Raw genomic sequence first — 26,852 nt, forward strand, 5'->3', positions numbered from 1 at the left:
TGTTTGAACTATAGGAATATTTTCTTTGTAGTAAGTAGTGATTATAGTTGTAGAATTTTATCTCAGATTGTTGAAGTTGTTTAATTTGTCATTATTTGCAGAATAATGTGAGATGCCTTAATGACTATTGCCCAGTGGTGCTCACATCGACAGTGATGAAATGCTTTGAGAGGTTGGTCATGACTAGACTGAACTCCTGCCTCAGCAAGGACGTGGACCCATTGCAATTTGCCTATCCCCACAATAGGTCAACGGCAGATGCAATCTCAGTGGCTCTTCACATGGTTTTAGACCACCTGGACAACACAAACATCTATGTCTGTTCATTGACTATAGCTCAGCATTTAATGCCATCATTCCCACAATCCTGATGAGAAGTTGCAGAACCTGAGCCTCTGTACCTCCCTCTGCAACTGGATCCTCAACTTCCTAACCAGAAGGCCACAATCTGTGCGAATTGGTGATAACGTACTCTCCTCGCTGACGATCAACACTGGCGCACCTCACAGTGCATGCTTAGTCCACTGCTCTACTCTCTATGTACACATGACTGTGTGGCTAGGCATAGTTCAACTACCATCTATAAATTTGCTGACAATACAACCATTGTTGGTAGAATCTCAGGTGGTGATAAGAGGGCGTACAGGAGTGAGATATGCCAACTAGGGGAGTGGTGCCACAGCAACAACCTGGCACTCAACTTCACTAAGACAGAAGAGCTGATTGTGGATTTCAGGAAGGGTTAGACGAAGGAACACATACCAATCCTCATAGGGGGATCAGAAGTGGAGAGAGTGAGCAGTTTCAAGTTCCTGGGTGTCAAGATCTCTGAGGATCTAACCTGGTCACAACAGATCAGTATAGTTATAAAGAAGGCAAGACAGCAACTATACTTTATTAGGAGTTTGAAGCGATTTGGCATGTCAACAAATACACTCAAAAACTTCTATAGCTGTACCGTGGAGAGCATTCTGACAGGCTGCATTACTGTCTCATATAGTGGGGTTACTGCACAGGACTGAAAGAAGCTGCAGAGGGTTGTAAATCTAGTCAGCTCCATCTTAGGTACAAGCCTACAAAGTACCCAGGACATCTTCAGGGAGCGGTGTCTCAGAAAAGCAGCGTCCATTATTAAGGACCTCCAGCACCCAGGGCATGCCCTTTTTTCACCGTGACCAACAGTTAGGAGGTACAGAAGCCCAAAGACACACACACACTCAGCGATTCAGGAACAGCTTCTTCCCCTCTGCCATCCGATTCCTAAATGGGACATTGAAGGACACTACCTCACTTTTTAAAACATAATACAGTATTTGTTTTTTTGCACATTTTTAAACCTATTCAAGCTACTTATAACTGTAATTGATTGCTTGTTTATTTATTATTATTTCTCTTCTATATTTTATATTGCATACAGATCAAATCATTACACAGTGCACTTAGCTAGACTAAGGTAAAACAATAACATTGCAGAATAAAGTGCAAAATCTTAACGACATAGACCGCAAAGTCAGGTGTCCATTTTATCATACAACAGGTCCATTCAAAAGTCTAATAGAAGCGGAATACAAGCTTTCCTTGAGTCTCAGTGATACGCGCTTTCAGGTTTGTACCGATGGGAGAGGAGAGAACGATGGGCTGGCTCAGGTCTTCGATTAAGCTGTTTTACAGAGGTAGCGAGAAGCACAATCAGAGTCCTTGTAAATTGTCCTGTGACTAGACTACAATTAAATGAGTGGGTTGCTGGGTGAGGCAGCTCGCTGGGCCAGAAGGGCTTGTTCCACATTGTATCTCTAAAATATAAAGTAGTCTATAGAGGGGAGGCTCGTTCTTGTAATGTGCTGAGCTTGGTATGGCAACTGCCATAACAAGCTGTTATGTATCCAGACAGAATTCATCCCATGGTACATCAATAAAAATGGGTAAGAGTTGATGGTGACATTCTGAACTTCTTTAGCCTCCGGAGGAATAGAAGGGTTGATGAGCTTTCTTAACCTCCGTGACATTGTGATTGGATCAGGAATAGGAAATTAACTAAGGGGCACATATTTAAGTTAAATGATAATCAAGGAAATTTTTTGTTAACTAGCAATGGAAGCCTGGATGAAGCTGCTTGAAAGTTGGGAGTGACAGAGGGAAAACCTAATCATTAAAAAAAATCTGAACAAAGAAAATAATATTCTGGAAATCTAGGAGGATGGTCGCTTCCTATGACATAAATTTCTATGACTTAGAAACTAGATTACCAACACTTATAGGGTGATGCTTTGCAGGAAGTGGTTTTGGTGTTTAAATTTAGATATCAACTTATGAAAAGTCAATTGGCATATATTTGAGCATTTGATGGCTCTGGGCTTGTATTCACTACAATTTAGAATGAGGGGTGACCTCATTGAAACCTATCAAATGGTGAAAGGCTTTGATAGAGTGGATGGGGAGAGGACGTTTCCTATGGTGGAAGAGCCTAAGACCGGAGGACATAGCCTCAGAAAAGATGAGCATGAACAGAAATGAGGAATTTCTTTAGTCAGAGAGTGGCGAATCTGTGGAATTCTTTGCCACATGCAGCTGTGAAAGTCATCATGCAAATTTATTCATTTATGGGATGTGGGTGTTGACAGCTAAGGCAGCATTTGTTGTTCATCCCTAGTCACCCTTGAGAAGGGGGTGATGAGCTGCTTTCTTGAACTGCCGTAGCCCCTGAGGTGTAGGTACACCCACAGTGCTGTTAGGGAGGGAATTCCATGATTTTGACCCAGCGATAATGAAGGAATAGCAATATGTTTCCAAGTCAGGATGGTGAGCGACTTGCAGGGGGATTTCCAAGTGGTGTTTCCAGGTATCTGCTGTTCTTGTCCTTCTGGACAATAGTAGTGGTGGGTCTGTAAGGAGCTGTCTTAGAAACATTGGTGTGTTGTTGCAGTGCATCTTGTAGATAGTATACACCACTGCAACTGTTCAATGGTGGAGGGATAGGATGCTTGTGGAAGGGGTACCAATCAAGTGGGCTGCCTTGTACTGGATGGTGTCAAGCTTCTTGAGTGTAGATGGAGCTGCACTCATCCAGGCAAGTGGTAAGTATTCCATTACACTCCTGACCTAAGCTTCGTAGATGGTGGACAGGCTTTGGAGACTCAGGAGGTGAGTTACAAACCGCAGGAGTCCTAGCCTTTGACCTGCTCTGGTAGCCACTGTGTTTATTATTATTATTATTCAGATTATTATCTGAACGGTGGCCGATTAAGAAAAGGGGAGATGCAACGAGACCTGGGTGTCATTGTACACCAGTCATTGAAGGTGGGCATGCAGGTACAGCAGGCGGTGAAAAAGGCAAATGATATGTTGACATTCATAGCAAAAGGATTTCAGTACAGGAGCAGGGAGGTTCTACTGCAGTTGTACAAGGCCTTGGTGAGACTGCACCGAGAATATTGTGTGCAGTTTTAGTCCCCTAATCTGAGGAAAGACATTCTTGCCATAGAGGGAGTACAGAGAAGGTTCACCAGGCAGATTGATTCCTGGGATGGCAGGACTTTCATATGAAGAAAGACTGGATCGACTAGGCATATACTCGCTGGAATTTAGAAGATTGAGGGGGGATCTTATTGAAACGTATATATTTCTAAAGGGATTGGACAGGCTAGATGCAGGAAGATTGTTTCCGATGTTGGGGAAGTCCAGAACGAGGGGTCACAGTTTAAGGATAAAGGGGAAGCCTTTTAGGACCGAGATGAGGAAAAACTTCTTCACACAGAGAGTGGTGAATCTGTGGAATTCTCTGCCACAGGAAACAGTTGAGGCCGGTTCATTGGCTATATTTAAGAGGAAGTTAGATATGGCCCTTGTGGCTAAAGGATAAAGGGCCCTTGTGCCCCTGTATGGAGAGAAAGCAGGTACAGGGTTCTGAGTTGGATGATCAGCCTGATCATACTGAATGGCAGTGCAGGCTCGAAGGGCCGAATGGCCTACTCCTGCACCTATTTTCTATGTTTCTATGTTTATATGGCTAGACCAATTCAGTTCCTGTCAATGGTAATCCTAAAATGCTAATAGTAGGGGATTCAGTAATGGCGATACCTCTGAATGTCAAGGGACAATGGTTGGAACATCTCTTGTAGGAGATAGTCATTGCCTGGCACTTGCATGACTCGAATGTCCCAAGCCTGGATATTGTCCAGGTCCTTCTGCATTTGGGTATGAACTGCTTCACTATCAGAATCATCACAAATGGTGCAGAACATTGTGCAATCATTTGCAAACATCTCCACTTCTGACCTTATGACGGAAGGAAGGTCATTGATGAAGCAGCTTAAGATGGCTGGTCCTAAGACACTTCTGTGAGTAATTCCTGCAGTGATGTCCTGAAGATGAGAAGATAGACCTCCAACCACCAGAACCATCTTCCTTGGTGTCAGGTATGATTCCATCAAGCGGAGGGGTTTTGCCCCAGTACCCATTGATTCCATTTTAGATAGGACACCCCAATGCCATACTCGGTCAAATACTGCCTTGATGTCGAGGGCTATCACTCTCACTTCACCTCTGGTATTTTGCTGTTGGGTCCATAGGGAGAAGGCAGATTTAGGGCTGACAGAAAAATTGGCATGATGAAATGGCAGGACAGGTGTGATAGGCCAAATGGCCCAATTCTGCTCCTAATATGGTATTGCACAAAAAATTCTTTGCCCAAGAGCAAAGAATAGACATGAACTTCCCAAAAGGGAGAAAGGAGAGAACAGCTGCCAACTGGTGGCTTGAGTCTCCAAGGTCCTGTTGTTGTATTTACCTGTCAAATCCAATGTAAATTGAGGCTCCATCAAATTTTTCCAAAGGAATGTATTATTCAGATGCTACTTTGTAAAACAGCATCCAGTGTTGGTTCCATTGTGTCTGCATGAATAGTTAACTTTAGTATCAGCTCTTTCACAGCTCAATATTAACGCTCATTCCTTCCACCACAAGCTACAATAAGCAGAGTATACAGTCTGCAAAAGGCACTGCAACTACATTAGTAACCTGTTTAGTACTGATTCATTACAAGCAGTCTCAGTTTTCAAATTGGAACAGTCCTGGGAACAATACTGCCATTCTTTAAGAACATGCTATGTGCTGGTAATCTAGCAAGAACCCCTGCATCAGCTGGCACTGTTGGAGTAATCAAATGCCAATTACATGGTATGGAGAGCATATTACATATAAAGTTTGTGTATCTATGCGTATGGAGTGGAAGAGTCGGGGTGGGTGGGTGGGTCCCAAAACATAGCAGTTAGTGCGATGCTATTGGAGCATGGGGTGTCCTAGAGTTTAAAGTTCAATCCTCACACTTTCTGTAAGTAGTCTGTAAGTCTACACTATGGTATGCGTTGGTTTTCTCTGTCTCTGGTTTTCTCCCACAGTCCAGATGTACTAGGCTTATTGGTCATTGTAAATTGTCCCATGATTAGGTTAAGGTTAAATCAGGGCTGTAGGGTTGCTGGACAGAAGCGCTGGAATAGCCACTGTGCCATTCACTTCAGCATCCGCTCGTTAAGGTAGCAGTGTTATTATAGCAGATGAAGGGCTAAATGGTCCAATTCTGCTCCCATGTCTTATGGAATCACCACCTGCAAGACCCTCTAAGCCAGTAATAGGTCTACGCTCCGTTAATGGACCCCCATTATCCAGGACATGCTCTCTTTCCATTGCTGCCATAGGGAAGGTGTACAGGAGCTTCAGGAACAGTTATTACCCCTCAAGCATCAGGCTTCTGAACCAAATGGGATAACTTCACTTGCCCAATCATTGAAATGTTCCTACAACCTATGGAATCACTTTCAAGGACTCTTCATCTCAAGTTCTTGGTATTTATTGCTTATTTATTATTTTGAATTAAAAAAAATCAGAAAATATGTTTTTGAGTATTAGCTTTAAGTTCTGAAAGGTAGTCTATTCCCTCAGAACATTTCAATCCATTCTAAAATTAATTTAAAATGTCATAACACGTGGATAAAAATAGCAGCTTCAGACATCTCTAGGTTCAAAATAACCGATAATGAACCATCCATAAAAGTGTAGCATATACAGTGCAGAAACAAACATCTGATCCACCAAGCCTATACTGAAAATCTCATATTTGAAAAACTATTCCTACCCTAATCCATTTTTATTCTCCTGACATTCCCATCATCTTCCCCCAGATTCTACAACACATCCTACACAGACAGACATACTTTATACTACCCAACTAGCTTATCAACAGACAAAAAATAAAATGCTGAAGAGAAATCAGTGGGTCAAGCAGTATTTGTCAAGGCAAACAGATGGCACATCAAGATCCTACCAACCAGCACATTTTTGGGATCTGGGAGCAAAGTGTACATGAAGAAAACTCATACAGTCAAAAGGAGAATGTGGAATCTTCATAGAGACAGGATTTAACCTGGACCAGTAAACTGAGGCACTTACCCTACTAGCTGTGTCACCCACAACACAGCTACATAATTTGTTATCTAATCAGATGGTTCAAATAAAAATGCAACAGACACACATCAATGAAACTATATAGACATTATACAACTTTAAAAAGCATAAAACACGACAACTGATAGTTATCAAAACACTGTATATTTGAGGTGAGGTATCTACCCAAGACAACACAATTAAAAAAACTAAAATCTGTTTTGTTAAAGATTCATAAATAACAGCTCCAGGCCACTTCAAAGTAAAACTTGATTTTCAGGTGAGTCTGTATGTGTGAGATGAAATAAAGAAAAAGTTCAAGAAAATTAATCTCAGGGTCTTATATGGTGATATACATGTACTTTGCCAATAAATTTACTTTGAACTTTGAAGTGGCACCATTTGTGACTTTATGACCTCAAGAGTACCAAATAGAATATAATAAAGACATACCAGGGAATTATAGGACTTGTATTTTTATCATCTTCTCTGCTGGTAACAAACATACATAGCATGATAAACACTGTTGATTCCCTCACTTGCAGTGACAAAAGCACAAGTGTTTTAATGTTCTGAAAGGCATAATCCTTCGTGAGAATAGGGCAGAGTGGTTTGAGATCTGCGAGGCCACTGGCTTCCTTCCAGTTAATTGGATCCCCCTTCAACAGAGCATACATATTATGTACTTGTGTTATTAGGAAGACGACAGAAATACAGAACTTGTGGTGTCTTGCAAAGTTGCACTATTTCTGATAAGCTCTTGGTACCTACTGCTGTTTAACGAGGGTTTAGCTATCATGTAACAACCTCCCCCTTCTGGATTGGATGCATTTTTATGCGTAGCTGGTAATCATCCAGAAATAACACCAAGATCTGAGCATTTCCTTTCAAAACCGATGGATTAGTTAGCCACAATTACACAAAATATGGTCCAAAACTAAGACAGGCTATGGAAATTCAAGGCTACAATTACAGCATCACTATTTGTTGATATCAACCAGCTTCTGGGATTAGGATTGTGAAGGAACATTTTGCATCAGTGGCATTACTCAGGTCCTGAAGTATAAAGACTCTTGTCGTCAGATCTCAGCTTTGAACTTCATAAACTGGATGTCCTTCACAGTGGCACAAAGTTTGCAGGACCTGCTGCATAACCATAGGACATGTGATTATTCTAACTAATATACCAATGCTATAGCTGTTCTACAAATAGACTTTATGTGGTGCCCCTTTGCACTTGTACCTAAAACCATTGCCAAAAGGTAATAGCAATGAACATCTCCATAAGACAAAAATATCAACCGCAAACATAAGGAAATTTGGCAGCACTAAATTTTCTTAATAGACTGCACATGATCTGCTTTAAGACCAAAACCCTGTTCTTATTTTTAAAATAGAGCTTACTTCAGTTGCCTTTTAGGAAAGAATTCTGAATGACTAAAAGAAATAACTTGGACACAATATCTAAACTAATACAAGCTGTTAAATGATTTTATTCTATTCCAAACCAGTATATTACATTTTATACTCACAATATGATCTATACATTGCTGAAACCAAATGCACAGTGTGGAGCATGTTTATTAAATCTGCATGGGTAGATGCATTTTCTGTTGCCTACTATTTTAATATTTTACCAGCTCCTTCAGAGTTCTGATTAAGGACCTTCAATTTGAAAGATTAACAGTTTTCCTTCCACACAGATGAGGCATGATTTGAGTATTTTCAGCAGTTTACCTTTATATTTATTGATTGCACTATTGAAAAGCAACACTTAATATGGGGATGATATAAGCATACTTTACAATACTTATGAGTCATTATTTAAGAACAAGTCGACAAACATAAAATTAGTTGATCTTACTATACCCATGGCAAGTGATCTGCATGTTGAATTAACCCTATATTAAAGTATCTTTAAACCTCTGGTTACATGGATAAACTACGAATGAGGTACTGAAATGCATGTGCCTGTAAACAAAAACTAGTGATTTCATCAGACAATGCAGAAGCCCATGGCTGTAATGTTACTTAGTGATTCCAAAGCAGTTCTGCAGAAAACAACACATAAAAAAACTCTAATAACCTGCCACACTTAGGGCTTTGATAGTATTAGATAAAGCTTTCCAGATGAATGGAGGTTACTCCTGTGGACCAGAAGTGGTAAGGGTGAGCAGTTTCCAATTCCTTGGTGACAATATCTGAGGATCTATCCTAGACCCAACATATTAATGCAATTACGAAGGCAGCGCAACAACAGCTATATTTTATTAGGAGTTTGAGAAGAATTGATAAATCAGCAAAGAAATTTGCAAATTAATGTACTGTGGAGAGCATTCTAATTGGTTGCATCGCCATCTGGCACAGAGGGACCACTGCACAGGATCCAAAAAAGCTGCAGAAAGTTGCACTCATGGGCACTAGATTCCCCAGCATCCAGGACACCTTCAAAAGACAATGCTTCAAAAAAAAAAGCAGCATCTGTCATTAAGGACACCCTTCACCCATGACATGCCCTTTTCTCACTGTTGGCATCAAGGTGGTGGCACAGGTGCAACATTTCAAAAATAAGCTGCATCCCTCCACCATAAGGTTACAGAATGGACAATGAACCCATGAACCTCAGTATTTCCCCCCCCCTCCCCCCCCTCACACACACTACAATTTATCATTTTTATCATGGTCTGCAATGCAAAACAAATTTCATGACATGTGCCAGTGACATTAAAACTGATTCTGATTAATGCCCCCAGTTTTATTACATATCAGTAAAATAAACCTTCAAATGAGAGAGGGCAAATAATAGCCAGCAGAGGCCAACCTAGCTCTTTCGCCAGGTGTTATTTCCCAAATTCAGAAATCCTGACCCATTTAGATCCACCCTGTCCAACTCAGTCTTTTCTAGTGCCATTAATGGGTGCAATATTGACAATATCAATATTTCTACAACCCTTTCTCCTCCTCTCACCAAACATGTACCCAGATATTGTCAAATCTGTTGATAAAAGGAACCTTTTATCTCTCAGAGGTTGAAATGGTTTCCTAGGTTATCACATTTGAGAATCCAATGAGTGAACAAACAAAATACCAGAACCTTCAATTAAACAGCAGCTAAGACACAATAGTATTGGGAACAGTCAATATTAAGTTGTAAAAAGATACATCAAAAGCTTGCTGAAAGCATGCATAAGTTTAAACAAATTCTATCAAAGGAATTGAGGCTAATATACCAGCACAAATGCACAAAAACAATCTGTTGGGGAACAGGAATACAAATGTGTTTTGGGCAGTGAAGGTGTGACTAGCAGGCTGTGGCAGTTACTGGTGGCAGGTTCCCAGCTATTCATAATCTGTCATAATTATTTGAAAAATTATTAATATATCAGAAGTTTGCTGGTATATCAAAGCTGGTTGGTGGTGAAAATTGTAATAATGGATTGAGACTTGAATTGAATTGATTTTATTTCTTACATCCTTCAAATACATGAGTAAAAATCTTTGTCATGCCTCTATGTGAATATGCAAATTATAGTAACCTGTAATAAACAGTATGTACCGTAAGATATATAGAACCAAAGTCTGCAGAGGATATAAACAAAAATGGCTATGCCAAATGTGAGGTTATCACTTTAATGGGCTGAATGAACCTCCTTCTGCATTGGAATAAGAAAAATTGACCATTGGACATTAAATGAACTAAGCAAAGGCAGTTCAGTACAAGAAAGTCGTGTAGAAGCTTCAGGTCACCGATCATCGTGCAGTGGGGCAAGGAGCAGAATGGTTACTCCAATTTCTATTGATTGCTTTTAAAATTACTGGGTCAAATGAGTCCTTTGGCCCAGTATTCATATTTTACTGTATAATAATTAAAACAAGGTTAAAACAAACATGGCCCTCTAATAAACATATAGTCGTCCCTCCTTATCCGCGAGGGATTGGTTCCGGGACCTCTCGCTGATACCAAAATTCACGGATGCTCAAGTCCCTTATTCAACCTGTCTCTATGCGATGGACCTTAGGACCCAGTGGAACCCAAGACCTTATTTAACCTGTCTCAGTGTGGTGGACAATAGGACCCAGCGGCAGAGATCTGAATCCGTAACGTTTCTGTTCATGAAAATAATCACAATCATGATTGAAAATAAAGTGGAAATAATAAAGCAGTGAAACGCCACCAGTCATTGGAAAAGCGTTAGGCTACGTCAGTCAACGATCAGAACTATTTTAAAGGATAAAGTGAGAAAGGCTGTGCCCCGATGAAAGCTACAATTATTACTAAGCAACACAGTGGTTTAATTATTGGGTTTTGGGTTTTTGATCCTCCACATCAACCCGGCACAGTGGAGAGCACACTCGATAGCGATCTGTCACTAGATCAAACTCGGGAACTTCCTGAGCCCAGCGATGAAACATTACTTCTTAAGTGTTTTATATGCATAGAAAGGTAAAATATACACTATATACGGATGCAAACATTTGACTAACTGATGCTAAATACCGGATACACCTGTTCCGACTGACTTAGTAAGAGAACTTCCTATTTTTTTCGATCCCGATCCACGATAACCCACGCACATCCTCCCGTATACTTTAAATCATCTCTAGATTACTTATAATACCTAATACAATGTAAATACTATGTAAAATAGTTGTTATACTGCATTATTTAGGGAATAATGACAAGGAAAAAAAGTCTGTACATGCTCGAACAACAAGTGCTGGAAGAGCACTTCCGGGTTTTCATGAATGGTTGAATTCGCGCATGCAGAATTCGCAGATAAGGAGGGCCGACTATATATTACAATTTTCTTCCACAATTTGAATGAGGCTAAGTGAATAAAACAGTCAAATTCATAATTTCAATCAGAGCAGGATAATAAACAAAATGGTATGAAGAAACATTGAGGGTAGTCTGGCTACAGTTACTAGTAGAACCTCCAGAACCTATAATTTTAATTCCAGAAGAATGTTTCACCATCTATTCACCACTAATTTGACCAGAATGGCAAACAAGCAGCCTCATGGGATTCCAAAACAACCAGGGACTATGACAGCTAGACATGGGGTTTGAACAACTGGATGTCAGGTACCATTACCCAAGGTGTGCGTGAATGAGTGAGTCTTTAACTCCTGGCGGAGTTGTCAGGGTGCCATCGTGACAAGCTTTTTGCACCAATCTTTTTGGTGATTACTCATCATACGATGCGTCTCAGGCACCTGAAACCTGGCAGAGCCCATTCCTCTCCAGGCTTTTTTCCCCCAAACGAGGTCGAGTTGCTAGCTCGACATTCAACCCAGGCATGGATGGAGTGTGTGCAAGGGGGCGGGACCTCTCTTCGAACTCGGGACCTCTCGCCCCGAAGTCCAGTGCTGATGCCACTACGCCAACAGCCGGCCAATCATTACTAGGATGAGTTTAAAAGAATGCTGAAAGCTCATGTATACAAAACCACTCAGAGTAATAAGAAACTGGAAGACTGAGAAATCTCAATGGAGAGAGAGTACAATTTGATCGAGCTTACACTGATTAATCTGATTACTATCATTAATGTATATGGTTATGGGAAGGGGATAGCAGATACAGTTTCCAATATCTAATGAGTTCAATTTGAATATCAAGTGGAGAAAGTTAGTGCACAAACATTTGTTCAACTGGAAAAGAACATTTCCTGCCTCTCAAATCTAAACTAAATAGTTACTTCACAATTGCCTTACACAAAAGCAATTGCAATCTCTCTCCCAAAACAGTTTCAGTAAGCTCAATTCAAATCTGATGAGTTCAAGTAACCTGCTTTCCTCAAAATATCAGTTTGAAACAAAATTTACTCACATTTGGAAAAGTGTGAACTTATTATTGATAGACTGCATGTTTTTGTGTGGGACAGGTCTTATCTTACAAATTTGTTTGAGGATAGGCCAATGGATAAGTAAAGCAATGCAAAAAAAAATCTGCTGGTGAAGTTTTGGTTCAGTAGGAACGCTCACTCCAGATTTTTAATCACACATTCTGTGCCACTATCAAGAAGCAGCTCAAAAGGTGAAGCCAGCATCACTCTTTCAATTTAAAATTGTGAAACTAACACCATAATCAATAATACAAAAATCAGTTTGTAGTACACCTTCGGCATTAATATTGTATTTTTTGTTTTACAATATAAAAGTGAAAAAGGAGACAGACAATCATTGATATGAGAAAACAGATACAGAAAGTTTATTGAAATATACTGAGAAGGGGGTTGTAAAAAGGCAAATTTAATGACATTGTAGGCAATGTAACGACGAGTCAGCACACAGAGAGGAGATGCAGTGGCTAACGGACTGGTGCAGAGCCAACAACCTGTCTCTGAATGTGAAAAAAACAAGAGATGGTTGTTGACTTCAGGAGGGCACACAGGGACCATTCTCCGCTAAACATCAACGGCTCCTCAGTAGAGATCGTTAACAGCACCAAATTTCTTGGTGTTCACCTGGCGGAGAAACTCACCTGGTCCCTCAACACCAGCTCCATAGCAAAGAAAGCCCAGCAGTCTCTACTTTCTGCAAAGGCTGAGGGAAGTCCATTTCCCACCCCCCATCCTCATCACATTCTACAGGGGTTGTATCGAGAGCATCCTGAGCAGCTGCATCACCGCCTGGTTTGGAAATTGCACCATCTCAGATCGCAAGACCCTGCAGCAGATAGTGAGGTCAGCTGAGAAGATCATTAGGGTCTCTCTTCCTGCCATTACATTTACACTACATGTTGCATCCACAAAGTAAACAGCATTATGAAGGATCCCACGCACCCCTCATACAAACTCTTCTCCCTCCTGCCATCTGGGAAAAGGCACCGAAGCATTCAAGCTCTTATGACCAGACTATGTAACAATTTCTCCCCCCAAGCCATCAGACTCCTCAATACCCAGAGCCTGGACTGACACCAACTTATTGCCCTCTACTGAGCCTATTGAATTGCTTATTATTTATTGTAATGCCTGCAATGTTTTGTGCACTTTATGCAGACCTGGGTAGGTCTGTAGTCTAGTGTAGTTTTTTTTGTCTGTGTTGTTTTTATGTAGTTCAGTGTAGTTTTTGTACTGTTTCATGTAGCACCATGGTCCTGAAAAAAGTCTCATTTTTACCGTGTACTGTACCAACAAATGACAATAAAAAGTGTCTTGACTTGAAATGCAATAGGGTTTAGAGAAGATTTCAAAAAGGCAATGAAAACACTAGAATAAAAAATGAGAAAGGAATATAATGAATAAAAGGCGACATCTGATAATAGACAAAGCTGTATAGCAACTATATGGCAAAGGTTTTAAATTTTGTGTTTCAACAGATTGGTAAAGAAAAGCTCAATGCATTTCTGAGATAATAGATAAGCTTGATTTGTCAAGGGACAAGGGAGCAAATGGACTGGTAAATACCGCAAGTTAGAAACTCAAGAATGGCATTGTAAGTATGGAAATAACAGAAGATGGGATAATATTCACAAGTATTCTTTGTAAAAGAGCAGAATTATACATCATCTCTGCAACCTCCACCTTAGTTTCTCCCAAATTTCTAAGGATGTCTGGTCAATCCCAGACCCACCAGCTGCAGTAGAATAATGAGAATAAATATTCTTTCAACAATCTCATTACAATATTAGAATGCAGAACTCATCATATTTTCTACCATCCTGAATGATCTCAGCCTGAAATGCCGACTGTACTCTTTTCCACAGATGCTGCCTGGCCTGCTGAGTTCTTCCGGTATTTTCTGTGTGTAGCACAGGAACAGACTCTAACTCACAATGCCTGCACAGAAGAGTTCTAAATTAATTAGATCTCTTGGGCTGTACGTGCCTCTCCATTCACTACACGTTCATATGTCCAACAGCTTCTTAAAACACATCTATATCTGTTTCCACCATAATTCCTGACTGCCCTTCCCAGGCACTCAACACTGCATAAATAACACTCTGCCACATTTCCTTTAAACCTTTCCCCTCTTAAATGCATTTCTCTAGTACTTGCTATTTCTGCCCTAAGAATAAAATTTTGCCCGACTATCCTGACTACACCTCTCAATTATGAACTTCTACCAGGGCTCTACTCAGCTTCCTACACTTCAAACAAAACAACCTGTTAGACCAAATTCTTACAGCACATGCTGGCAATGGGGCAAACAGAACTGTACACAATATTCCAAGTGTGGCCTAACCAAATTTATATATTAAACACTGATTTTAAATGCACCTCATAACTTAGATATCATAGCATTAACCACTGTCCCAAAACAATAGATCTGGGATTAATGCAACTATTCATGGCAAATAAACTACAGTTAAGAGTCCTGATGCAAAGCATCAGCCCAAAATGCTGCCTGCTTATTTCCCTCTATATATGCTACCTAATGAGCTGAGTTCCTCCAGGACTCTTGTGTGTTAGGGCAGAATTTTCAGCTTCTGCAGATTCTCATGTCACAGTCAAGAAATGTGAATAGTTAGACTGCTGTATGCTGGAGAGCTGTGTCTACTCAGAATTCAAGAACTGTTGTTTTTCACACACAGATTTTATGGCAACAAGAGGTTACAAAGGAAACATTCAGATAATCTCACTAAATGGTAACATAGTAAGGAGGAGGTACATGGCCCTTCTCAGCTCTTGCCCTGACTTTTCCCAAAATATGGATTGGCATTTTATAGACATTTAGTCCGAGATGTTAGCATAAAGAAAATCAAGTAAATAGTTACAAACTGAATGAATTTTAACAGTACAACACCAGGCATAAATCAGCCCTAGTAACTATGCTCTTGTGTACTATCAGTATCAATGGGCTGCTACTTCTGCTTAATGCTGAAGATAATTTACTTCTGAGTAGGTAAATGAGTCTGAACTAGTGACAAAATTTAATGTAATTCGCAATGGCTGATGCTAAACTAAGCTACATTCTTCCCAAATGTCATCTTACATTTCACTGCTAACAAGAAAATCTATTGGAAATGCACTAATTTGTTGCATCTTTTAATTGCCAGAGATCAGAATTTTCCACTGTGCCCATCAATGTGGCTAGTTTTATATTATGCCACCTTTGCTATCTTGCAATTAGGTACATTACCCAATAAAGCATAAAAAATTTACTAACTGGAAACCATTTAAAACTTAGAATTCTAACCTGTTCAAAATTTTAATTTTACAAAGCTGATTTAAAAACTGTGGATGGTTTGGGTGTCTACTAGCATTGCTGCCCAGATACCATGTATCTGCAGTGCCCAAAGGATCAGGTCCAATTATGTTTTCATGAATTAACTTCTGGGTATGCGTACACACTTGGATTATTCCTCTAATTCAAACAGCTAATTTCCTCATCTCAAATAATGAAAGGCCACCCACACCACAGCTACAACATTCTCAATGGGTATCTTGTCTGCAACCTTTGATGACCATATATTTTATTCATGGTCACATAAAATTTAAGACATTCCGATTCTACTCTATTTTTACACAACATTCCCACCCACAGGAAACTGAAATACATTCCTAATATTCCACTAGTCTCTGTTAAACTCCCATTGAAGTTCATTCTTCTGGGCTATCTCATAACCCTTGCTTCACTATAGTCTCTAAGGTTTACATTACATAACTATTTACACTTCACAATACTTGCCACTACCCTAAAAATACTCTCAAACCATCTCTTTGATCGAATAACAAATTACTAAAAGTATCTCTCAATAAGCCTACTCCCCCCCCCCCCAAATCTACAGCAAAATTACTTTAATTTCTCTTAGAACAATCACAAAGAATGAGATCTGGAGCAGACTATACATATTAAACTGTAGGACATGCTTATGAGGCTATTTCCTATTCCCAGCTATTTTTTTTAACGCTCATATTTAAAGCATTAATTTATAGAACCTTACCTTAGAAAACTACAACACAAAACAGTTCTATAATGATAATTTCAAATCCTTCCATACCATATGTATAAAATTCAAATTAATTCTAATGTACAATAACATAGCCATGATTCACAGCATGTGGTTCATTATGCAATCCTCCTGCTAGTACGTGCTTTTTCTGTATATTTTCAGTACTACTTAACCACATAATTTGGTAAATACTAAGGTCACAATTGAGAGCTTTGGAGATAGGTAAATTATTTACCAGCTTTCAAACTGCACAAAATAATTTAACTTTTAAATCAGAAATAAGACCATAAAATAGAGGAGCATAATTAGATCATTTGGCCCATCGAGTCTGTTCCGCCATTTCATCATGGCCAATCCATTTTCCTCTCAGTCCCAATCCCTGCCTTTACCCCCCAGCCCCCTCCCTGCATTCCTTCATGCCCTGACCAATCAAGAATCTTATCAACCACTGCCTTAAACAGGAAGACTTGACCTACACAGCAGTCTGAGGCAACAAATTCCACAGATTCACCACTCTGGCTAAAGAAATTCTTTCTCATCTCCGTTCTAAAAGGATTGTAAAAACTAAATTAAAAATGTTAAGAAATTAGAAACATTAACAGAACTAGCAGCAAAATAAAGCCTACTCAATTATAACTTACTGCTTTAGCTTAATGTTTAATACTATCTATTCTTCATGCAGTTTTTCAAAGTCCCTTTGGTTTTGAGTAATTCATAATCACTGCAAAAGAAACTAAACATGAAATTACAAACATATTTCTGCAAATATCATAAGGTACCCTGATGGTTATATTTTAAGATAAAAGGTACAAGTAGAGGAAATTTCCTCCATTTACTCAAAGGAATCTCAAAAGTTTTCCCCAGTTACACACTAAATAAATGAAAACATCAGCTACTTAAATGTTGTGGTTCTATCCCACAATAAAAACCATTAATCTAAAAGATAAAGAAAAACAGAAATTGGTGAACTCTCCAGCTCAGAGGTAGAGTGAACAGTGAGATTTCAGGCAAGTCATCTGTTCAAACTACACTCCATTTCTCTTCCTCCACAGACATTACTTAAGTGTTTTCATACTAGAATGCACTTTTGATTTTAAGAGATCAATATATTAGTTATTTTAATTTCAAATATGAATTGTTTCTGCATTCACAATTACAATTGAAACAATGCAGTACTAGCAATACCATACTCAGTAGGTAGTGGCACAGTTGCTCTACATTAGTGGTCACCAACCTTTTTAAGCCCAAGAGCCCCTACCTCCGCCTTAGTGAAAGGCAAGATCGACTTACTAAATCACTTAGAGAAAAACAGCTCAGATTGTACTTCCAACTTGAGGCCCTTATTTGGGCTGATTGTATTTGAATTACATAAAATGCTTTGTCAAACTTTCAAATTAATTTAACCAAGAAAACACTAACTAGCATATCAAACAGGTCATAGCAGCATCAAGCTCATCCAATAACGCCTTGAATAAGTGGTGCTCAAGTGCTTTTGCTCAAATCAAGTTTATCAGTTTGACCACCACTGTCATTACATGAGAAAAGTCCAAGACCTTCCCAGCAAGGGCTACTGATGAATCAGTGATAATCCAGGAAGTCAGGAAAATCAGGGTCATTATGGCACAGTGCTATAAAAACCAACGCACACACTGCGTATTGCTGGGGCCCCATCAGTAGAAATTGCCACCAGTTTATGAATGGGGATGCCATTTTCACAGACTTTAAAAAAAACTCATTGTAAATATCCTCACCTCTTGTTCTCTCAAAGCTTTAAGTGCAAAAGAGTGAGCAAGTTCTCCTTTGTTGTAAAATCCTGGAAAGCCATTCTGACAAATACAACAAGCTGAGCTGTTTGCATTACATCCAGGGATTCATCAAACTGCCATTAAAAAATACTCATAGAGTGACAAGTCCTTTAACACTGTCGATCCACGTCTTCTGAGCAGCATGTTTGCTTGGCGTTCAACCCTGATTTCAGCTCCTCAACTTTCCTGGTATTGGTAAACTGTTACTGAGACACTAATATACGTCTCAGGGGTATGCAAGCTAATGACACCACTGTTTTTGTTTCCCATTTCTTGTACATCTGGGGAATGTTGGAATTTAAAGGGGGAGAAGGGTTGTAATGTGAGTATTATAAAGATAAGTTAATACCAATTAGGATCATGGTAATACAGCAATATGCCCGCTACAGAAAACTGTTTTGTAAAGAGAGATTGTTTCCAGGATTCTGGGGTTTTCCTTCTGGTATTTTCTGCCCGGTGCACATTAGTGACAACTTCTGTATGCGAATATCGTTTTATCCTAGATAAAGTTGCTCCTTTTGGGCATGAAGTTGTCAAGTGGTCCTTTTTCAAAGTAGGAGTTACTACACATTTGCATCAAAAGGTTTATCAGGCATAATGTATGTGTGTATTTATTTTTCTTTTTTTCCAGGATCTACTGGGGAAGTCTCAAAGATCGACCGGTTGATCGCAATCGACTGGTTGGCGACCACTACTCTACATCAACACCTTTGTTTAACCTCAAAACAAAGTTGCAGAATTAGGCCACTTGGCCCATCGGGTCCGCTCTGCCATTCTAACACGGCTACTTTATACCCATTCTCTTGCCTACTTCAGGTAAACTTTGATGACCTGAATAAGCAAAATCGAACAATGTATTTTTAGGGTTTAGATGTTTCAGACGTGATAGAGGCAGAGGGATGAAGGGTGGCGGGGGGGGGGCATTGCTAGTCAGGGAAAATGTTACAGCAGTGCTCACGCTTGTCTACTGAGGCCATATGGGTGGAGATGAGAAACAGGAAAAGGTATGACCACATTAATGGGGGTGTATTATAGACCACCCAATAGTCAGAGAGGATTGGAGGAGCAAATCTGCAGATAGCAGACAATTGCAGAAAACATAAAGCTGTGATAGTAGGAGATTTTAATTTTCCACATATTGATTGGGACTCCCATAGTGTTAAAGGTCTAGACGGGTTAGAGTTTGTAAAATGTGTTCAGGAAAATTTTCTAAATCAATATATAGAGGTACCAACTAAAGAGGATGCAATATTAGATCTCCTATTAGGAAACGAGTTAGGACAGGTGAGGAAAGTGTGTATAGGGGAACACTTTGGTTCCAGTGATCATAACACCATTAGTTTCAACTTGGTTATGGATAAAGATAGATCTGGCCCTCAGGTTGAGGTTCTAAACTGGAAAAAGGCCAAATTTGAAGAAATGAGAAAGGATCTAAAAAGCGAAGATTGGGACAGGTTGTTCCCTGGCAAGAATGTGATTGGTAAGTGGGAGGCCTTCAAAGGAGAAATTTTGAGAGTGCAGAGTTTATATGTTCCTGTCAGGATTAAAGGCAAAGTGAGTAAGAATAAGGAACCTTGGTTTTCGAGGGATATTGGAATTCTGATAAAGAAGAGAGAGATGTATAACATGTATAGGCAACGGAGCAAATAAGGTGCTTTAGGAGTACAAAAAGTGCAAAAAAAAACTTAAAGAAATCAGGAGGGCTAAAAGACATGAGGTTGCTTTGGCAGTCAAGGTGAAGGATAATCCTAAGAGCTTCTACAGGTATACTAAGAGCAAAAGGATAGTAAGGGATAACATTGGTCCTCTTGAAGATCAGAGCGGTCGGCTATGTATGGAACCAAAAGAAATGGGAGAGATCTTAAATGTTTTTTTTTGCATCTGTATTTACTAAAGAAACTGGCATGGAGTCTACGGAAATAAGGCAAACAAGTAGTGAGGTCATGGAACCTATACAGATTGAAGAGGAGGAGGTGCTTGCTATCTTGAGGTAAATCAGAATAGATAAACCCCCGGGACCTGACAGGGTATTCCCTCGGACCTTGAAGGAGACTAGTGTTGAAGTTGCAGGGGCCCTGGCAGATATATTTAAAATGTCGGTATCTACGGGTGAGGTGCCGGAGGATTGGAGGATAGCTCATGTTGTTCCGTTGTTTAAAAAAGGCTCTAAAAGTAATCCAGGAAATTATAGGCTGGTAAGTTTGACATCAGTAGTAGGTAAATTATTGAAAGGAGTACTAAGAGATGGGATCTACAAGTATTTGGATAGACAGGAACTTATTAGAGAGAATCAACATGGCTTTGTGCGTGCTAGGTCATGTTTAACCAATCTATCGAGTTTTTCGAAGGGGTTACCAGGAAAGTGGATGAAGAGAAGGCAGTGGATGTTGTCTATGTGGACTTCAGTGAGGCCTTTGACAAGGTCCCGCATGGGAGGTTAGTTAGGAAGATTCAGTCGCTAAGTATACATGGAGAGGTAGTAAATTGGATTGGACATTGGCTCAATGGGAGAAGCCAGAGAGTGGTAAGAGTAGATTGCTTCTCTGAGTGGAGGCCTGTGACTAATGGTGTGTCACAGGGATCAGTGCTGGGTCCATTGTTATTTGTCATCTATATCAATGATCTGGATGATAATGTGGTAAATTGGATTAGCAAACTTGCTGATGATACAAAGATTGGAGGTGTACTGGACAATGAAGAAGGTTTTCAAAGCTTGCAGAGGGATTTGGACCAGTTGGAAAAAATGGGCTGACAAATGACAGATGGAGTTTAATGCAGACAAGTGTGAGGTATTGCACTTTGGAAGGACAAACCAAGGTAGAACATACAAGGTAAATGGTAGGACACTGAGGAGTGCAGCAGAACAGAGGGATCTGGGAATACAGATACATAATTCCCCAAAAGTGGCATCACAGGTAGATAGGGTAGTAAAAAGAGCTTTTGGTACATTGGCCTTTATAAATCAGAGTATAAGAGTTGGAATGTTATGGTGAGGTTGTATAAGGCATTGGTGAGGCCGAATTTGGAGTATTGAGAGAAGTTTTGGTCACTTAATTACAGGAGGGGTATTAATAAGGTTGAAAGAGTGCAGAGAAGATTTACAAGGATGTTGCCAGGACTTGAGAAACTGAGTTACAGAGGAAGGTTGAATAGGTTAGGACTTTATTCCCTGGAGCGTAGAACAATGAGAGGAGATTTGATAGAGGTATATAAAATTATGGGTATAGAGTGAATGCAAGCAGGCTTTTTCCACTGAGGCTAAGGGAGAAAAAAAACCCAGAGGTCATGGGTTAAGGGTGAAGAGGGAAAAGTTTAAAGGGAACATTAGCAGGGGCTTCTTCACACAGAGAGTGGTGGGAGCGTGGAATGAGCTGCCAGATGAAGTGGTAAATGCGGGCTCACTTTTAACATTTAAGAAAAACTTGGACAGGTACGTGGATGAGAGGGGTATGGAGGGATATGGTCCAGGTGCAGGTCAGTGGGATTAGGCAGAAAAATGGTTTGGCACAGCCAAGGGCTGAAGGGCCTGTTTCTGTGCTGTAATGTTCTATGGTTCTATTTACAACATTACTCAATTACTACTGAAATATTATATACATAACACTTGGTAGATTTCTTACTCTTGTGGGATAAGGCTCCACTGCTGGTTGTAGGAGTTCACTCCACAGCAGAAAGTGGTTCTGACAGCTCCGGGATCTACTTCAATCCTGCTTTTGGCTTCTTTTCATCTTCTCCTTATCCCGCTCTTTTTCTTTCTTACATTTCTTCTTTCTATAACGCTTTTCTTTCTCACACATTCTTTCTATCGCTTCTCTCCTTTTCAACTACTTGTCTTTTTCTTGCCTTCCTTTTTCTTCTCGTTTCTTTTGAGTATCTTTGAATTTGCTAGGTCTTGTTTACCCTCTTATATTTCCAAATCAATTAATGTTATCCTCTTTCTTCTTTCTAGGATGTGCATCTTGATCTTGGGAAGGTGCATTTAGTTCACTGGAGCATTCTCTTACTAATCCTTCTATTGCTCCCTTTATCTGATCTCTCCTCTTGGTTTCCTCATGCATGTCATCTGACAAATCCTCTTTTCTTGTCTCCACTGACTCCTTTATTTTGGGCCTTCTGTTCATCCAGCCGGGCTTTGTTCTTTGCATCTACTCTTACAAGCAACTTTTTGTGTCCCACTTGAAGTTCATGCAATAACCATAATGCACACAGAGTAGATTCTGGTTCTTTATATTCACAAAAAACAATTGCTTGGAACTTTTCTGAAGTTCCTTGAACTCTCTTCCAGCTTAAAACCAAGCCACATTTTGCAAGTAACTGCCTAATTAACTTATCAGCAGGTTTCTCAGATACGTTACTTACACTGCTTTCATTACTTTCACAATTTCTCTGATCAGCAAGGTCCTCCCTTAGACCAATATGCTTTCCAACCCTAGGCACTGAGGTTATCACCAATACCTATTTGCCTTCTGTTGGGCAATGGTTCATGGTGTACAGCATGGAAACAGTTTTGGCACCGAACAGCACCTTGTAACATTTGCTTTCAGCTGACTATTACTGGGGTTGCGGCATGCAAATAGTGAATAGATCTCCAATCAAGTTGCACCCAATCACGCCCCACAATGCTGGCCTTCCTGTTCTTATCATATAAAAGTTCTATGTGGCTTGTTGGTTGCTGTACTTCACTGTTATGAATGCAAGTCCCACAGGAATTATCTTTTCTCCAGTACAATTTCTTAGCTGGATAACTGCAGGCTTCAGTTCATTATCTTTGAAATGCTGTTTTCAGTCTCTCAATGCATCTTTTGTAGAATGACTGAAAATAGCTGAGCCAGTGTCCAATTTCAGTTTAATCTGTTGTTCACTTTTAGTACAAGCTATATTGCTTGTCTATTGTTTTCACATTGTAAATCTCAAAGCTATCCAATCCAGCTTCATTCTCGCCATTAGATTTTTCATCACAGCATGCAGATTAGCGTTCTTTTTGAAAATGTAACTTGATTTTTTAAAATCTATTTACTTTTATCTGCCCAGCATACTCTTTGTATGGGGATGGTCGGAGGCCCAACAGATTCGGAGTCTGCTGCAGTCGGAGCGCTTTTACTGTGTGCTGTGTCTGCGAGGCTGGGTTTGACGGAGCTTTCATTGTGTGCTGCATCTGCGAGGCTGAGTTGGGCGGCGCCGTGGAAGTCCATAGCGGGGGTATTCCCTTCTGCCACGTGGGATGACGAGCCTATCGGGACCCTGAGGACTTGTGGAAACTGTGTGGTGGTTTCTTTTGAACTTATAGTCTTTTAACAACTTTGGACTATTTTTACTGTGCCCATGGTCTGTTTTTCTTCAATCAATTATACTATTGTTTGCACTGTTGTAACTATGTGGTTTTGTGCAGGTCTTGTAGCTTTAGTTTTTGGTCTTGTTTTGTCTGGTGGGATTGGAGAACACACTAAGATGGTAGTGCGATATTAATACGCAGCAGCCTCTCCGGACTCTGGATTGGGGATTGCCAAACGTTATGTGGATTTTCTGGTGTAGTCTGTTTTGTCATGTGCTCCAGAATGTGTCATTCTGGAGGAACGTTGTCTCATTTTTTAAACGGCATTGCATTTGTGGTTTCTAAATGACAATAAACTGAATCTGTATGTGTCCTACTTTGTACTATTTTCTGCAAGTTTCACCTTTAAACTTGCATTGGTCATGAAAGCCCCTGCTACAATGGCAGCACAATTTGTTTGGTTAGACTAGTATCTGTTAAGACACTGAAATTTAGTCCACACTATTTTCATCTCTGACTGCAACTCAACTGCATCTCTCTGTTTCTTCCACTGATACAGCTATTTCAAATGCTCTTTAAAATATAAGTTCTGCTTCACTTAGCTGTTTTGAGTGCTTTCTTGTAAGATTCCACAAACTAAACAATTTTTCAGTGCATCATTAAACCCGTTATTGAACTGAATGCTCAAATAACCTCTTCAATTCAACCACGTATGCTAAAATTGACTGCCCCTTCCTTTTGATTCCACTATAAAACCCAAAGCAATCTTTAATCAACAATAGTTTTGTTTCTAAGTGTTCCTGCATTATGTTCACTATATTAGCAAAGCTCATTTCAGCTGGTTTAGTTGGAGCAGTCAAACTTCTAAGCAAACTGTGTGCCTTTCAAAGTAAAATTTGCTAATTCGCTTCTCATTGGCCATTTCATTTGCTTCAAAATACTGCTTGAATCCCTCAGTATACGATATCCAGATACCTGTTGTGTAATCAAACTCACAAATCTTTCTGATGTAGCTAGCCACTTCTGCTCTTTTAAAAATGATAATCATATGATACACACTGCTTATGAACCCATGAATTCTTCCATTTTCTGCCTTTAAAAAAAAACTTGAATTTTCCTTTTGTGAAGAAAATGTGTTGTATCGAAGAAAAACCCATGCTGTACCTTTTTAAAACTCAAAAGACTTGCTGCAGTTCAACAGATAGGTAGTCATCTCAGGGTCATTTTAAAAATATCTCATCACCACTGTTATAACTCCAAAACATTAAACTAATTACAACAACAAGACCTGGAGAATTTGTACTCTTCGTTTTTACTTTGTGAGATGCACAAGTTGTGACATACACAAGTCACTTATTTTCACATATAACCTGTAATTATTTATTTAAAGGAACAAGGAATGTTTAAACAATACATTAGCATTTCTCAAATACTTCTGAAATATTAAATACACAACACCAACCACTGACATCAGGTTAACTGGACTATAATTTCCTTTCTTCTGACTCTACCCTTCTTACAGAATAGAGTGACTTTGCAATTTGCCAGTCTTTGGGAGCCATTCCACAATCTAATGATTCTTGAAAGATCATGAATAATAGCTCCACAATCTTTTCAACTGCCTCTTTTAAACATAAAGCTGCAGGATATCTAGTCTCAGTATTTTAACTTGCATCCTTTAGTTATGCCAATACTTATTTCTAAAATCTAAAGTGCTTTCTCAGAATTTCCTGATTTACTCTCAATTTGTAGTTCTCCAGTTTTCCCAGGAGATCTCACAAAAGATTCTGCAGACGGTGGAAATCTTGAGTAATACACAAATGCTGGAGGAACTCAACAGGCCCAGCAGCATCTATGGAAGGAAACGAACAATCCTGAAGGGTCATGGCCTGAAATACTAACTACTGATTTCCATCTATAGATCCTGTATGACCTGTTGAGATCCAACAGTTTGAGCATTCATTCTCTCAACCACCCCCCCCCCCGTGATCTATCATCTGTCATGCTTATTAAATCCCCACACCAATATTCTTAATCTTTCAGTCCATAAAAGATCAACACTTCATCTTATCTATTCCTGCTTGCATATCTATGTTATATTGTCTGCATTCATCACCAAAATCTTCAGTGAATTTAATTTTCCCAGTCCCCAGGTATGTTTTTTTTTTGGCAATGTTACAACACTTTCTTTGATCTAATTCCATCCTTAAACTCTCTAGGAATACATTTTACTGTTGGGATTAACTGCTGTAACGGGACCTATTTTAGTAGAATATCAATTTCTATAAAAGCTGGCCATTATTGTTCACTATGATTTTTAAACAGTTTCCCGAACTATAGCCAACACACTCAAACCTTTCATGTGCCTTATTCAGATTTAAAACCCTAGTTTCAGACTGTACTGAAATCACTTAAATCTTAATCCAAAGTTCTATTGTAACCATTATACCCAAAGACTTATTTACTAGGACATCACCAATGTAACCTTGCTCAATGCACTATATTTGATGTCAAATAGTCTGCCATCTCTTAAGTTCCTCATTCTGCTCCAGCAAAAGATCTCTTAAACAGTCCATGAATTCATTTCCACAGTGGAATCAGACATACAGCACAGAAATAGGCCCACTAAGTCCTACCTGACCATCAAATAAGTTCCCTGAAAGTGGCGACACACTATGTACTTTTACCCTTTGGCCTCTTTTCTACAACACTTCCCATTTACTGTGTTTAACTTCTCAAAATGTACCACTTCAAACTTGTCTCCAGCTGCCATTCTTTCGCTCATTTTCCCAATTGATCTAATTAATAACATCTTGCTTCACTGTGCAGTACGCTACCAATTTTGGTGTCACTTGCAAAGTTACTAATCATGCAACCCATGTTCTTATTCAAATCAGTAACATGTATGACAAAGCACTATCATTCAGCATTAAAAAGGCCCTTCCAGCCCTTTGAGCTGTGCCGCCCAAGATGTCCCCTTCCCTCCAATTTAACCCTAGGCAAATCATGTGACAATTTACAATGACCAATTAACCTAACTGGTACGTCACTGGATTGTGGGAAGAAACCGCAGCAACCGGAAAAAGCCTACACATTCCAGAGGGAGGACATACAGACTCCTTACAGATGACGTTAGAATTGAACTCTGATGCCCTGAGCTGTATAACTTCATGCTAACCACTACGCTATCGCGTTTACTACTATCATGGTAATTTTTTAAAAAGGGGTGGTGGGCTGTTTAAAACATCAATGTTCAAAATACAAAGGTCACAGCTCAGATACAGCATTCCCTGGGTTACTAACCATTCGAATAAAGGAAGAATGATATATAATCCTAGCAAATAAAGGTCCTAATTTCAGTACTGGGCAAAAACCTGAAGTGGTGACAATAAAGCATTTGGGTGAATCAAAGCTAGCAAAGATTTGCTGAAAGTTAAAC

At 39.6% G+C, this 26,852-nt stretch overlaps 1 protein-coding gene across 2 annotated transcripts in view; it reads right to left on the reverse strand.

Moving 5' to 3' along the window:
* LOC140732319 (enhancer of polycomb homolog 1-like) overlaps positions 1-26,852 on the reverse strand; it is a 193,818-nt gene that overhangs the window by 73,128 nt on the left and 93,838 nt on the right. The window lies entirely within an intron of this gene.

This window comes from Hemitrygon akajei, chromosome 8 (assembly GCF_048418815.1).
Source record: "Hemitrygon akajei chromosome 8, sHemAka1.3, whole genome shotgun sequence".
NCBI lineage: Eukaryota > Metazoa > Chordata > Chondrichthyes > Myliobatiformes > Dasyatidae > Hemitrygon > Hemitrygon akajei.